Here is a 14,880-nt window from a genome sequence, read left to right as displayed (position 1 = left end):
TCAAATGGAAAGGCTGAGGCAGCAGTGAAAATCACCAAAGGAATCATCAAGAAATTGAGCAAAGCTAGCACACATGTATACAAGACAATCCTCGGGTGGAAGAACACACTGACTAAAGGCATGGAAAGTAGTCTAGTCCAAAGACTAATGTCATGCTGCACCCAACCTACTCTTTCAATAGTAAAAAAGCTACTGAAGCCAAGTAGTAACAGGTGTGAGTGAAAAAAACGGCAGAAAGCCAGATTTAATTTTCATAAGACTATCAAAACATTCCTAGAGTTAAACATTGGAGAGCAGTCAGGGTACAAACCTGGAATGCTCTCAAAAGGAGTCAGCCCACGTGGCAATTTGAGATATGCATAGAGCAATTGTTACCTCAACTGTATGTGGCGGAAATGAATGACCAAATATACTGGCGCAACCACAGGCATATACGAACAACTAGAGGACCTGTTCCTTCACTGCAGGCAGCTGATCAGGAAGGTGGCATCTCACCAGCTGTACGGAGTACAGAACAATGATCAGTCCCACATGTCCACCAATCCCCAACAATGGAAATGGAACAACAATAACAGTTACCATGGCAACAACAAGTGCTGTGGGAACGATATTGCCCGGAGAGGGATAACCACTCAGACGAATGGCCAACGACGACGCGCACACGTATCATTAAGAGACCTGCACGATTTAACGACTGTGTATGCAATGCATGTGCAGCACTGACAAGAATAACAAATAGTTTGTTAATGCATGAGAAAAGTTGTGGTAACTTGGGTAACTCACAGTTACACATGATATTGCATGCAAATTTGTCCTTTGTTCATTAGGAAAAGGGGGATGTATGTGTCTTTTGTTCATTATGGAAAGAAGGATGTTTGGGTGTTAAAATGCTATCATTGCTACATGTCCTATCAGGCTTGCCGTAGTTATGTGACCTCTACCATGAGGGACTCCCGGCAGGCAGACATCTTATATTCAGTTCAATAAAGACATCACACCAGAAAGCATGTAGCCTTTGAGTTCGTAATAATGTGTATGCCTAGATGGTGCATGTAGGAAGGCTATTGATGAACAGAGGGTACCAAAATAAATATCTTTATTAGATTTGGCCTTCAGTGTTCTGAGTCAATGGGTCATTAATGCATATGTTGGCTGAATGGTTTCAATGTTCTTTTATGCAGGAATAAGGGAGTAGCGAAGCGATAACAAGGACTGCAAATGTAGAGGGGCTTTGTGTAACTTTTCGGGTAATGGGAATAAACATTGGGAATCACCAAAGCCACTGGTCAATCAACCAATTCCCAGCCTCTCTGGTTGCATTGCCTTCTGCTGCCCCTCCTCCTTCTGTTTTTCCTTTGCCTCTTCCCAACCCTTCTTTATGAGATATTGACTCTTCTTCTTTCTTTGCCTCCTCCAACTGCAATCATCTTTGGATTGTCCACCCTGACATGATGTGGCACACTTCATCTGGGCCAAATTAGGGATCCTGCAAGAACCCAAACTTTGCTTCAATGTGCTGACTGTGTGCTCTGTGCTCATGGAATAATAGTAATTTACAGCACAGAGGGAGGGCACTTGGTCCATCGTGCCTGTGCTGTGTTATGGACAGGGATGAAAGAGAACTGAAAATGCTAATTCCCTTCCTTTATTGTCTGTAAAAATTGTGTTTTTGGAAAAGATGTGTGTGTTTCTTAACTCTTGAGTGTGTGGTCAAATTGAATAACCAGTAGCAAGACTTCATGGGTTTAAATAATGAGGGTTATTTATTCAAGCATTCACCTCAAAAGGCTGACACCGCATCATTCACTCAGCATTCACATGCACACACACACACACTTGAGAATAGTGCATTTTTACAAGTCATAAACAAAAGAATAGTTTATAATTCACATGTTTTCATCCTGCAAAAAATCTTTGCTTGCTATTTCATTCTGTTTGTTGGCATAAGTCTGAGGGTTATCATTAATGGATGAGTACTGCATGACTGATTTCACAACCTTCCATTATCACAGTGGGGTGTATGTCATTTCACAGTTTGATTGACAGATCCAGCTCCTCTTTGAAGTGGGTCTATGAATTACAATGCTTGTTCTTATAATGGATTAAGTACTTAAATGAAATGCTTGTTTTTATAAGAGATGAAGCACTTAAATGAAACATTTGTTTTTATAATGGATTATATATTTGAAGGAATATAAATGTAGGGAATGTTTTTAATGAATGAGAGTTTTTTTTCAATCTAGTCTGCAATAGACACTTTAAACTTTTTAAATTTCACCACAGCATGGGTCCTGAGGTCTGTCCATGGTGGATACTGGGTGAGTTGGCATGGAGGGTGTAAGAGCAAAAGGTAGAGGCAGGGCGCATGTTATCATGAGCTGGCACTAAGTTGGCATGTGGACTATAAAGACCATGTGGGGTGGGTAGAGGGGCATAAGTTGCCTTGGAGAGTATGAGGAGTCGGGGGGTTGTTGGGGAGCATGAGGTGTCATGGGTTGACATGGATGAGGCATGGGGAATGTATGGGGGATGAGGGGGTGTGAGGGGTGAGGGCTGGAGAGCTGTTTAATTTGTTTTAGTACATTTTGTTAGTCTTGGAGATGGTGTTGGAGCGCAGAGGTAGGCCTTCCACCCAGCCTGTCTCTGCACCTGGAAGCCTCCACACGCATTCTGGGATTGCTTGGCCTGACTCGCATAAAGCGCTTCCTCGTCCAGAATGAAGATGCCAACTTCCAGGGCACTTTCTCCCAGGTTGGGTTCATTGAGCTGGAAATTGCTCTGACTCTGAGGTTCTGACCCAGGAGCAAAGATTCACGCCTACGAGTCCATCGATTTAGAGTTTTGGGTAATTCCACAAGCAATAGAAGGTGTGACTTCCACAGCTGGTATTTACCTTGGTATGTCCATTCAAGGAGCACCATGGCCAATCAATTAGGAACTTTCTGAAGTCTTGAGGTAGTCTGTGTAGAAATTTTAAAAGTCACCTAACCCTCGGCAGCCATCTTAGCAGCCTTTCAAAGGTCCATTTTTAAAAGAGGCAATTCCAGAAAATTCTATGCTCTAGGCATTCCATGTTTAAAGTTATGAATATGACATGCCTTTACTGAGCATGACAGCCAGCTCTTCACAAGAGCTATATAATTAGCCCTGTACCTCCTGTTTTTTTTACGTCCATAACCTTTTGGGGAAGGGGACTAGCTGAGTTGCTCCGGCCGAGAGCTGGCACAGACATGTTGGACTGAATGACCTCCTTCTGTGCTGTAATCATTCTATGATTCTATTCTATGAAGTTCTTCATCCAAAAGTACAGTGTTCCTTTTACTCCCATGGCTGTGACTGCAACTAATTTGATCAGGCTTGGTGGGACCATGGTAGAGATATCATCAGTCATATAGAGCAGCAGTTCCCAAACTGTGTAGGCCACCTTAAAACAGACTTTCCCTTTTGTTCTGATAAAAACAAAATACTCCAGATGCTGGAAACCTGAAACAAAAACAGAAATGCTGGAAAAACTCAGCAGGTCTAAAAGCATTTGTGGAGAGAAAGACAGAGTTAACGTTTCGAGTCCATATGACTCTTCTTCAGAGCGCTGAGTTTTTCCAGCATCTTCTGTTTTTGCTTCTTCCCTTTTGCTCTTCCTGCCTCCCTTCCACTGGTTTAACAGCGCTTACGTTTCTACTTTCTTCAGTTCTGTTTCAAGTGGTGGATGAAATGGCTTCTGCTCTCAAGCCTTTGTACACCAAGGATGACATCAGAGGACACATGGCTATGGCAATCCACATTGCACAAAAGCATTTCTCCAAACATCCCCCTTTTCATAAAAAAAAACCTGCATAAACACTCATTTGCAACTGCAAACCAGGCACATACATGGTATGTGTTGAGAATTGTACACAGCAAAAATGAACGACCAGACATATTGTCATAACATATACATGGAACTGGAGAAGCTGCTCCTTCACAGCAGACAGCTGATGAGGAACTGAGCCAACTGCACAAGAAACTGAACGGCCGTCGGTCCCAGAGGTCAACCATTCCTTCAAAGATTACGTGTGCAATGAGCATGTAGGGACAGGCGAAAATGGGTCAGATTAGAATGACCAGTTCACTGTACATGTGTGATGATATGTCACTTTCTGAGTAATGCCTATGAGTATATTGTTTCATCCTCACGGTGAAGTATTCATGATCTGGCAGTAAGACAGTACTAAGAGAGTGCTGCACTGTCGGAAAGTGCTATTTTTCAGATAAGATGTTAAACAGAGGCTTCATCTGTCCTCTTACCTGGAATTCAAATAGCCCATGGCACTAGTTTGAAGCAGAACAAAGGAGTTATTCACTGTGTCCTGTCCAATAGTTATCTCTCAACCAGCATCATTGAAAATACAGATTATCTAAGAACATAAGGAAGTAGACCATATGGCTCCCTTGAGACTGCTCTGCCATTCAATACGATCATGGCTGAACTTCTGCCTCAGCTCCACTCTTCTGACTGCTCCCTATCCTTCAATTCCATGAGAGACCAAAAATCTGTCTATCTCAGCCTCAACCTCCATCTCAATGATGGAGCATCCACAATGTTCTGAGGCAATGAATTCCGAAGATTCACAACCTTCTGAGCGAAGACATTTTTTCTCATCTCTGTCTTAAGTGGCTGACCCCTTATCCTGAGACTAAATTCCCCAACCAGGGGAAACAACTTCTCAGTCTCTACCCTTTCTAACCTCTTAAAAACCTTGTATGTTTCAATGAAATGACTTCTCATTCTTCCAAACCCTAGAGTCTACAGGACCAATTTACTCATCGTCTCATCATAGGACAACCCTCTCAACCCAGGAGCCAATCTAGTGAACGTTCTATGCGCTGCCTCTAACGCAAGTATATCCTTCTTTAAATATGGAGACAAAAACTGCACACAGTGTGGTCTCACTGAAGGCCTGTACCATTGTAGCATATTATCATTATCACATTTCTGTTTGAGGGAGCTTGCTGTGTGCAAATTGGCTGCCACATTTCTTACATTACAACTGCACTTTAAGTGTGCATCATTGGCTGTAAAAGGCTTCAGTTTATGACATCAAATGCAAGTTTTTCTTTCATTCTTCATTTTTTAATTTCTAGTTACAACCGATCTCACTCAGGCCTATCGATTTAATCTCTGAGGCAGGATGACCGACTCGCGTGGAGAAAGTTAAGATACACTCTGGCATGGGGGTCTGTTAGAGTGGTGGTCCAGAGCTCTGGGGTGGGGGGTCGTGGAGGGGGGCATGAGGCTGGGTGGTTCTGTCAGACCGGTGAGGGTGCTTCAAAACAAGGAGAAACTGGGTGCTACGCATGCATAAGATTTAAAGGACCAAACTAGGGGAAAAAGAGGGTCCTGGCAGCATTTGGCCCAGGACACAAGGAGTTGGCCTCAAATACAGGACAATCCCGTAAAATAAGAGTTGGTTGGTCATCCTGCTCTGATGTGCCATTCGCTTTCCGTTCATCCTGCAACCTATGCTCTATGACTATATATGAAAGGGGCCTGATACCTTTTTTAGGTAGCCATCTTGATTGCCTACTAAGCCACCTAAACCAATATGGTGGATTTGTAACATAGGAGCAAATTGGTGCCAGACATTGCATCCCAAAATTGGTTCTTTCTTGCTTCCATTTTCCACATAGAAAACATTGAGCAACAAAATTATCTGCCTTTGTTGATAGCATCACACGAATAAAGCTATTGTAGTAGACTATGAAGGCAAATGAATAAAACACAATTTAACTAAATATAAAAAGGCTAACATGTTTGCCCCTGACGTCGCCAGCCTTATTTTTATCATAATTCTCTTTCTTCTTCACTTGTTCACTGGGGAAGCAATTCCCTTGTTGCTATATGTAGTGACATCACACATGCTTATGAATTCATCAAAGCTCCTTAGACAGCACCTTCCAAAACCCATGACCGTTACCATCTAGAAGGACAAGGGCAGCAGATACATGGGAACACCACCACCTGGAAGCTCCCCTCCAAGTCACTCACCATCCTGACTTGGAAATATATCACAGTTCCTTCACTGTCGCTGGGTCAGAATCCTGGAACCCCCTCCCTAACAGCACAGTGGGTGTGCCTACACCACATGGACTGCAGTGGTTCAAGGAGGCAGGTCCTCCACCACCTTCTCAAAGGCAACTAGGGATGGGCAATAAATGCTGACCCAGCCAGCGAAGCCCACATCCCATGAATAAATGAATAATAAAAAGATTAATCCTGCTCAATATTTCTTGTGAACTCGTAAATAGATCCAAGGAGAAAGAGATTTGGTTTTCAATATAAATACTGTACAAGAGGGACCTTGTTGCACAAATTTACAACATTAATCCATGCAACAATTCTTTTCTGCTCTGTGTTCTTAATTTGTTTGAACTTTAATCTTATTCTTCTCTACCTGTTACAACCTTTTACTTAAGCTGTAGAAAAGAGAAGACTGGGGCTGGGGTTATCTGGCCTCATCGAGGTGGGATCCACCAAGGGAGATTTGGTGGCCCAGCCAAAAGTCCGTTGACTTTCAGCAGATCCTGGTGGCGGGCGGGGTTGGAAAATCCCACCCTGAGATTTTATATGATAGAGGAATTTAAGATTATGAAAAAGGTTTTACAGGGTAGACTTAAGTAGACTTACTTGCAGATGAGACCAGAAATAGGGCTATAAACATAATAATAAGCTAATATATCCAATGAGGAATTCAGGAGAAACATCTTTAGCCAGAGAGTGGTTAGAATGTGGAATTCTGTACTACAAGTCGAATAGCATAGATATATTCAAGGGAAGGGTAGATAAGCACGTGAGAGAGGAAGGAATAGAAGGGTATGTTAATGGGGTTAGATGAAAATGTGTGTTCTCAAAATGTGTTTACACTAAATAATAATCAAAGAAAATTTGCCTCACTTCACTTAGTGTCAATACACATGGCAAGTTACTTGAAGATAGTAAGTTCATCCTATCAGCAAATAAATACATGGCACCTAATAGTACCAACTTTCGCTGTGAGTGATTCACAGCTATGCAGTGTTTTAATCCATTCCAAAATAGTTTCATAAAATTGATTTACAGTTATAATAAAACTTAACCACAGTCAGGATGTCTGCTCCAGTTGAGTCAGGCTGTTCAATACTGCTCTAGACTATAATATTGATGCTTGTCTTAGCCCATTTGTGAGGGAATATCAACAACTCAGTACAAAGATGCTTTTAAGTATCAGTTACAAGGAGGAAGCAAATCCAAAGAGCCATCAGTTGTAAGAAGATTTGCAGAGTCTTAATAATTGTGTTCCAGTCAATACTTACTTTTTGGACAGAACACTTTGTTTTATCATAAGCTGATGCTCAGCTCAAGGAATTTTCCACCTAGCATTCCTGATTTGGGATCAAAAACTGCAAAAGGGTAAATAAAAAACACTGCAAAGTTTAGGAAAAACTTGTTGACCGGTCAAACTGTTCTTCACCTACCTCAAGCTTAGTGAAAGCCAACTTCAAGAATTTCTTTCAAATGGGAAACATTTGAGGGAGATCTTGAGTTGGTGGAATAGTGCAAAAATGAGTGATAGCGAGTTATCAGCCCTCTCTCATCTCTCCCCATTTTTATTTCCATGACTGACTTGTATACACCCGTTTTACACTGTCACATCAAATTTCGATTGACCTCTTTATGTGTGAATTTTGAGTGAGACTGTGTTTTATGACTATGGCAGGCATTGCTGTTGAGCCTGATATCCATGCCAACACACCTTGCCACAATGCTAACTAGATTAGGCAATCAGGATTGGAAATATGGCTGATTTAGCCCTATCTCTATCTAGATGTACATGGCCTATTTATATTACCCTAATTGTCAATTAGTGGTTAGACTAATACAGCACGGATTTTGGATTGGAACTGAGACCTTCCTATCTGATGACACATTACTAAATCGGGTTTGCAGTAAGTCATTGAGTCATTGGGAGATGTGGCTGAGAGGGTTTTATAAAGATCAGTTTGATTATTTATTCTTTATCAAAAATATCATTCAATTAGCAGATCTTAATCAAATTTGGAATCTTTCACATTGCATACTCAAGACAATTTATTTTCATTCTCGTATAGGATCTTTACAGTGCAGAAGGAGGCCATTTGGCCCATCGAGTCTGCATTAGCTCTCTGAAAGAGCATTCTACCTAGTGCTACTCCCCTGCCTTATCCTCGTAACCTTGCACATTCTTTCTTTTCAGATAATCATCCAATTCCCTTTTGAATACCTCGATTGAACCTGCATCTAATACCCTCTCAGGAAGGTCGTTCCAGACTCTAACTACCCTCTGGGTGAAAAAAAATTTTCATCGCATCACTTTTACTCCTTTTCCTAATTATTTTGAATCTGTGCCCTCTAGTTCTTGATGCTCTCTTGAGTGGGAACAGTTTCTCACTATTTACCCTGTCCATACCCCTCGGAACCTCGAATACCTCTATCAAGTCTCCTTTCAGCCTTCTTCTCTCCAAGGAAAACAGCCCCAAACTCTCCAATCTATCCTCATAGCTACAATTCTTCAACCCTAAAATGATTCTTGTGAATCTCCTCTGTACTCCCTCCAATGCCTTCACACCCTTCCTCAAGTCTGGCATCCAGAACTGGATGCAGTACTCCAGATGGGGCCTAACTGATGTTATATAAATTCAGCAGTGTATTATACTAGTTCAATATGACCTCCTTACTCTTGCACTCAATGCCCCCATTAATAAAGCCTAAGGTACTATATGCTTTATTAACTGATCTCTCAATATGCCCTGCCATCTTCAATGAATTATGCGTATAAACACCGAGGTCACCTTGTTGTGATATGTGCCTGCATGCATTGTAACGTTAAGGTGCTCGGCAGAGCAAGGGTTAATGTGAGACTGGAGAATGGCACTGCCCACGATATTATGTATAGAGTCACAAGGTATGCTCTCACAGAACAGTCTAGAAGGAGCACTCTGTAAGCAGCCTGCCTGCATGCCAGTAACATCTCCATGCAAGATAGTAACCTGGGAACTGTAAATAGTTAAAGACTACCAATAAAGTGTTTAAACCTATAACTCTGCAGGGTCTCATCAATGAACAAAACCCCCCACCGCAGCAGAAAGTACACATATTATGACATGGGCGGCAGCTCCTAAAAGACATCATTTTGGAGGTGATGACCAATGGCAATAATACCATGGTGACCAGTGGTGATGATCAACAGCAGTAAGAAAGGTGGCAACTAAATGCATGAACTCAGAACAGTATCCCAAGGTATGAAAAACTGAAGCCTAAATAGAGAGACGTGCATCTAAGAAGCTAAGACCCTGAGTGATGGAGAATAAAGATACCTGGTCAGATCACGAAATGGGTGAACAAAATACAGAAATATCACAAGACCCCTCAGCGAGGATCCACAAGATGGATGAGCAAAAAGCAAAATAAAGGCTGTACTAATCGTATAGAATAGTTGGCAGTCTCACAGGCCTAGCACATTAGAGAAGCTGGAACCCAGCTGCAAGTTAAAAGAAAAGTAAAAATCAGCTGACAGAGTCACAAGTTTAAGAAAAACCTGCAGAGTTTAGAAAAAAACCTGCAGAGTTAATTGAAAAAAAATTGCTGCTGTTCTGAAGATTAAAACCAAAAGGCAAGTAGAGCACAGAAAAAGAAGCGCTGCAGCTTTAAAGTTTTTTTAAAAATGTACCCCGATTGGACCACGAGCCCTGCCAAGACTCTCAAAGCGCGGGACATTCAAACAAATGAGGGACATGAGAAAAAAAGGAAAAACAGTGACAGAGCCGATGGCTGTAGACATTCCCCAAAGTTCAAAACAGGACCTGCAGGGCTGAAGGAGAAAAGGAGATTCCCAGAGAAAGGAAGTGCTCTCACCTTGAAAGTTTTTTTTAAAAATTTAGAAGAAGACGGCCCACGTGGGGTCAGATCTCGGGGGTGCTGGTCAGGGGGTGTTCGGACCTCATGGGGGGCGAGGGGTTGGGGGTTTCGGATCTCAGGCAAGGGAGGGTCGGAGGTTGGCAGGGGAGGGTCAGGTCGGGTCTGTTTGGGCCTGTGGGGGTGGGGATGGGGTCGGTGGTGTGGGTCGGGTCAGGGCAGCCTGCAGGGAGGCTGGGTTGAGTCAAGTTGCTGGGGGTGGGGAATATGATTAGCCAGGTGTGTGGCGGGAGTCCCCTGGGGAGCCAAGGGTGTGGGAGGAGTCCCTAGGAGGTTCGGGGTGTGGGGAGAGCCCCCTGGGGGTCAGGGTATGGGAGGAATCCCCTGGGGGGTTGGGGGTGTTGGGGGGAATCTCCTGGGGTGTCGGGAATGTGGGGGCTGTCCAGTGGGTGGGGGGAGGTTCTAACTTTTTCTGGGTAACTACTTGTGTAACGCAGAGGGACCATCCGATGTTTACGATTTAAATCTCTTTTTCGGATGGTTCCCAGCACAGGGCAATTGCCCAGGGGAAGTTTGCACTTCTGGGCAATTGCTGTGCAATTTAAAAAAAAGCCTGTAACTGTGAAGTTTTGAGAAGGATTCCCAGCAGTATCCCCCAAACTGGCACCGGGGAGCTCAGGAGTTACAGCCCAAACTGTGTTTGGTGGAGTTAACTGAGAGATAAATCTAAACAGGATAGTGGGAATAACTCCTCTGCTCGTCTTCAATGTGGTGCCATCAAATCTTATATATCCACTCAAGCAGACAGACGGGGCCTCGATTTAACATCTCATCCAGAAGGCAACACGCCTGACAGTGCAATGCACTTCAGTGCTGCACTGGAGTCTCAGTGTTGATTTTTATGCTCAAGCCCAGGAGGGGGACTGAAACCCAGAGGCAAACATACCACCAACCGAAGACCACCTGCTGAAGAGCAGCAGGGATTTCTCCTGGTGTCCTGGCCAACATTTATCCGTCAACCAACACCTGAAACATCGGGTGATTAATCTTCAATTTCTGGCGACTCCAGGTCAAAACAGGAGGATTGGCCATCCTACATCTATAGCCCATGCATATCCCCTCATACTATATCTGTGTTATGTTTCTCTTGTCACTAAGTCCTAAGTGTTAATTTTCACTAACAAAAAAACACCTCTATGAAGTATGTGTACAACTGTTTGAAGAGCAAATGGTTAAATGTTGACTATTTTAAGGGAGGGAGGTAAATGACTGGAGAAGTAGAATCTTGCACCTCTGTGACCTATTAGAAAAGATTTTTAGTTTCAGAGATCTTTTAATCATTCTCAATTTAAACAGATTTTTTTTTACTTTGCATTAAAGAGATATTGATTTGGAAAAGAAGGGACTAAGATCCACATTGATTTCAAAATGAAAATTTGTTCTAATTGAAATAATTTGAGCTTGATCAATTTTTAAAAATTGATTTGGACTCTGGGCGGGAGCTGGTTCCGGACTGTGTAGCTTCAGCTCCTTTGATGTGTATATTGTCACTGGGTCAAAATCCTGGACCTCCCTCCCCAACAGCACTGTGGGTGTACCTACAGCACATGGACTGCAGCGGTTCAAGGAGGCAGCTCACCACCACCTTCTCAAGAGCAGTTAATGCTGGGTAAGAAATACTGGCCTAGTCAGCAACACCAGCAGCCCACAGAATATTTTAAAAATTGAGATTTGAAGAGTTGTAAAATGCAACACTGTACATAAAACAAGGGAGGAATGCTAATTCAGATTGGGATGGCTAAAGGACTTTCTGAATTTAAGTTACTACACTGGTTCTGAGTAACCTTTCCACAGCCATCTCTCGATGGCTTTCTCATATTGTATTGTACCACAACATGAAGGATTACACTTTCAACCATTCTTCTGAACACATCTCCAGTTCATAAAATGGCAAAGCCAATGTGTTGGGAACTCTTAGGCAGATTCAGTTCCAAGAGCAGTTAATTTTGAAGGTTATTATAAATACCGCTTTGTTACCTGCTGAGAAAATTCTGGAATGAACAGGTGACGGAAGCAAATTTGATAGTAACCTTTACAAAAGCAAAGAAAGATTTGCACTAATATGACACCTTCTACAACAACTGCATGTCCCAAAGCGCTTTACAGTTACTGAAGCATTTTTGAAGTGTGGTCATTGTTGTAATGGAGGAAAAACAGCAGCCAGTCTGTACACAGCAATTTGATAATGACCAGATAATCTGATTTTTCATGGTGACTGAGGGATGAATATTGGCCAGGGAGCTGGTCTCCAGCTCTTCTAACTAGTGACATGCAATTTCCCCACGCATCTGAGAGAGGGAAGACAGGGCCTCAGTTTAACATCCCATCAGCTTCAACAGTGCAGCACTGGAGTGTCAGCCGACATTGTCATTATCAGGTCCAACCCTAACTTTGTCATCAAACTTGCCGACAAGGGTGGTGCTGTTGTTGTCTGGTGTACTGACCTCTACCTCGCAGAGGCTGAGCGTCAACTCTCAGACACTTCTTCCTATCTCCCCCTGGACCATGACCCCATCACCGAACATCAAGCCATAAAAAATAAACTCTTGTTTCTCTCTCCACAGGTGCTGCTAGACCTGCTGAGTTTTTCCGGCAATTTTTGTTTTTGTTTCAGATTTAGAAATAGCGCTGGCGGTGGAAAGCGCTGTAAGAGATTCACAAGCAATACAAGAGGCGCAAAATGGCGCCATACTACAAATGAGGTGGGAACAGTCAGTCGAAAGTAGCACAACAAAGCGAGACTCCGCCGCGAAGCGGGAAACAGCCCTCGCTAACCGAAAAATAAGAAGAAATAATTTAGCAGCTAAATCCAAGAACAACTTTAATCGATGTGGAAACAATTAACCTTTTAGCGATTGGCAATTTTAAAAAGTAGAATGTTACTTTTGTCACAGAAGTGGACATATAATGAGACAGTGCAAAGAGAGATTTAAACAGGCTTGCAAACAACAGAAGAAGCCCAATGAAATCCACAGTGTAGAAGAGCCTAAAACAACAAACTCTGGCATTTGTTGATTGTTGAACATGAAAGTTGAGAAAACAGAGCCAATGTTTGTTACAGTACAAGTGAATGGTAAACCAGTAAAAATGGAAGTAAACATGGGGGCTCCCACTACTGTAATTGGAGAACACGCTTTCAGATATATAAATAATGGTGCACATCAATTAAATTTGGAATGAACATCTGCCAAGTTGAAAACATACACAGGCAAAGAAATCCAAGCAAAAGGTATTAGCAGAGTAACTGTCCATTATAGAAACCAATCAGCACAGCACCAGTGACAGAGGACTAAACTTTCTAGGGCGAAACTGGTTAAGGGAAATCAACCTTGATAGGCCAGTGAAATTTCAAAAGGGAGTTGGAAGAGTTCATGTCTTGAAAAAGGAACAATGCCTGGAGAGTTCAAGGACCACACAGGATGAAAAAGCCATGTGTAAGGACTCAACAACCTGAAGAAATGCAGTCTTTCTCAAACAAAAACATGGAGGAACAGCAGAAGAAACTCAAGGAGACCCTGCTGAATGACAGGGTTCAAGAGGGAGTGAGCAACCTTCGCGAGGAAAAGGAAAACCTCTTAAAAAAACCTTCACACATGACAAGATTCCCTCAGGTCAAAGTTTGTGCCTCTGGAACAGTACGAAGAGAAACAGAAAGAATCCAGCACCCCTCTGAACGAACTGAAGAACCAGTTGGCAGAGAAGACACATCAATGTTCAAGTTTCCAGGAGGCAGCCAACAAATACAAAAAAGAGATAGAAGAGCTGAAGAATCAGCTGAATGAAACCAAAGAGGCTTTGAAAGCAAAAGTCGGAGAGCTTTCCCAAGTGTGAGCAGATAATGAAGTTTTGAGAGTCTCAGCTACTGAACTAAGCCAGTTGAGATTTCACCTGAGAGAAGCCTGGCCGACAGTGAAGTCAAAATGAAGGATGAGACTAAAATCTGTGGTAGAAAGAAGAATACAATAAGGAAGAAGTTTCCAAAAAGACAATAAAACGGTGGCTGGTAACACCTATAAACACTTTAAGGAGCCAATAAACAAATTATCGAATTGTGCCTACTTTGATATTATTCCAATCCCTCACAATGGTTTGCAAGATGCTGATGCTGAACATAAAATCAAGGAGGCACAGGTTACTTCCAAGGCCTTATCTGGAAAGAATCCTAGATGCTGTAGACGAATATGAAGAGGTTAACAGGTGATTCACTGGAGACCAAGCTTGCAAGCTTTCTTTTCCACCACAGAACGACCCCCCACACGATAACATGAGCAACACCTGCAGAATTGTTGATGAGACGCCATCTTAGGACAAGACTGAGTCTAATATTTCCAATTTTAGAGGGGAAGTCGGAGAAGAGTCAAGGAAACCAAAAAAGCTGCGCATGACTTTCCTGCATATGCAAATGCCGTACGTCTGCAGTGTTGCCTTTGTTGAAACATTTGGAAATGTGGCAACTAACTTGTGCAGAGCAAACCCTTACAAACAGCAGTGTTATAAAGACCAGATTATCTGTTTTAGTGATGTTGATCAAAGGTTCGGAAAGTAGAAAAGCAACGCAGGACAGCCAGTAAATGAAGGGAAAAGGCAGATGAATACTCACATCCTAAGAAAGGGTCCTTTCAAATTAGTGTATCTCTGTCTTTCAAATGCTGACTGGCATATTGTGCACTACTAGCATTTTCCAATTTTTTTTTTTCTTTTACAGATTTACAGTGCTTTGCAGTTTTATTTGTCTTGCCCATTAACTGCCCCTTCTTGCTCTACGAATCAATTTGTTTCTAAGGAAACTCCATGCAACCACATCATCACTATAAGAGATGTGATGGGAAGATACTGTTGTGATATTCGTGATATTTTGTCATGAGTCTACATTTGCTTACCACCTACTCACCTGCAAGAGATGAATTAATCTG

The sequence above is a fragment of the Cetorhinus maximus genome, chromosome 10, assembly GCF_964194155.1.
Source record: "Cetorhinus maximus chromosome 10, sCetMax3.hap1.1, whole genome shotgun sequence".
Lineage (NCBI taxonomy): Eukaryota > Metazoa > Chordata > Chondrichthyes > Lamniformes > Cetorhinidae > Cetorhinus > Cetorhinus maximus.
Note: the sequence above shows the minus strand (reverse complement) of the source record.